The sequence below is a fragment of the Linepithema humile genome, chromosome 8 (genome assembly GCF_040581485.1).
Source record: "Linepithema humile isolate Giens D197 chromosome 8, Lhum_UNIL_v1.0, whole genome shotgun sequence".
In the NCBI taxonomy this organism is placed as follows: Eukaryota; Metazoa; Arthropoda; class Insecta; order Hymenoptera; family Formicidae; genus Linepithema; species Linepithema humile.
Genome location: NC_090135.1, coordinates 2225001 through 2227042, shown reverse-complemented (window position 1 = coordinate 2227042; position 2042 = coordinate 2225001).

The window sequence follows — 2042 nt, the reverse complement described above, 5'->3', positions numbered from 1 at the left end:
AGCGTTCGAAAGCCCGATGAGGTCGAATGAAACCGACAGCGCGGATCCGTCTCTCGTGACATCCTTGCGAGAGACGATGCAAACGTTCGAAAACCAGGAAGCTCTGTACGGCCAAATGGGTCCGCTGGGCCAAGAGTACATCGGGGAGCTCTTGAGCGGTGACAAGAAGAGAGGGATCGACAACGTGTACGGTGTAAACTTCAACGATGCGGGAACGTTTCTCGGAGACAAGGTCTTCGACATTGATAGAGACGACAATTTGATGGTGGACGGTGTGAAATACGCGGGCACGCCTGGTCTGTTTGAATTAATATTTAAAAAACTTCCCGACGATACGCTGTATACGGAGGATGACAAACAAAAGTACAAGAGCATACTACTCGTTACTAACACTCACAGACGCGGTCATAACGCGCATTTACCTATTTTGGGAAACAAAGGATACAAATACAAATATATCATCACACCTCTGATATCTAAGAAAGGTGGAGGTGTTGCACATCTCGACAAGAGAGGTGCGGGTCGCACGTCACCCAAGTGTAACATACCACAGACCATGACTGTGACCGACAACGCGGTCGATTACGTGCACTGGGATGATCCGAACGAATTGGTGAATCGCCTTCGATTGCTGGACGTCTCCCGTCAGGCGGGAAACAACGCGCACGACAACGAGTTTCTCTCGATTATCGAGGAACTGCGCGAAACTGGTCTGATTATAAATTAATCGTCGTTGTCACCGCTGTAACCAGTATTGCTCGTACGATGCCACAGGATTGTCTATCAACAAATTCGGACTACAGCTAGAAGGAAGCGACAGGGTGACGAGACGTGGATCGTGGAGCGGCGGAGTCTCGAAGAATTACGCGCGCGAGAATTGTCTCTGCAAGGATGGTGAGGTTTTCAACGCCAAGTCACGCGTAATCAGACATCTCGCCGACCCTGAAGCGGACACCGACGCCGTCAACAAGCTGCATCTGGATCATCACTTCCAGCTTATGAGCGATCGTGCGAATCGAGATCGTATGCTCCATGAAAATTTTAAGCGAGAAGTACTTTCGCGACTCGAAGATTCGGAGAATACCGAGCGGACCTGGAAGAGGGACCACGACGATTACATCGAGACCAGATAAGTGACGTTGGAACGACAGATTCACGATCTGAGAGGTCTCCTCGACGAGAGTGTAGTGCGACTCGATGGAAAACTCGTCGATTGCGAGCGAGAGACGAAGAGTCTTGTCGAGCGTGAGATTCCCAATCTTCGTAGAGCTATGAGAAAAAATTTCATCGAATACTACGATGAGGCGATGAGAAAGCAAAACGAATTTCAATGAGCAAGAAGGAAGCGGTGAGCCTGGAGAGGAGATCGCTTGTGGACAGAGCTCCACGCACCGGCGAGAAGAAACTTTACGCGTAGGCCAGTCGTCGTGAAAAGATACGATGATTTGTGGCAGGCTGACATTGTCGAGATGAGGCCATACTCGCGATCCAACGGCGGCTACAACTACATTCTAACCGTTATCGATGTATTGAGCAAGTACGCGTGGGCCAAGCTCTTAAAGACCAAAGGTGGAATTGAAAGCATTTTCCGCGAATGGAAAGGGTCCAAAGCATTTTCCGCGATATTTAGGGGGAGAATTCCGAAAAATTTGCAGACCGACCATGAAAAAGAATTTTACAACAGAGATTTCCAAAATCTTGTCAAGAAACACGGCATCAGTGCTGCAAGATCGAGCATCCTGCAACAGAGCAACATGAGGGGAACGGCCCCCACCATGCGGGCACTACACAAGCGAGAACCGCACGTCACGCGTCCGTGTGCGCACGCGTCAGCGTAGCATGCTATATTTTGTTACTTCCCCAGCCCGCGAAAAATGCTACGACAAAAAATGTTAAGAAGCCAAGCGTTTTTAATTGAGTAAGGCGAATCGCTTGAATAATAAAGATTCCGTCTTCTAGACCTGTATCTTGCAACTTGTTTTTTTTTTCGCATTTTTTTTTAACGCACAATCTAATGCACAATCGAGTAAATAATTAAATAA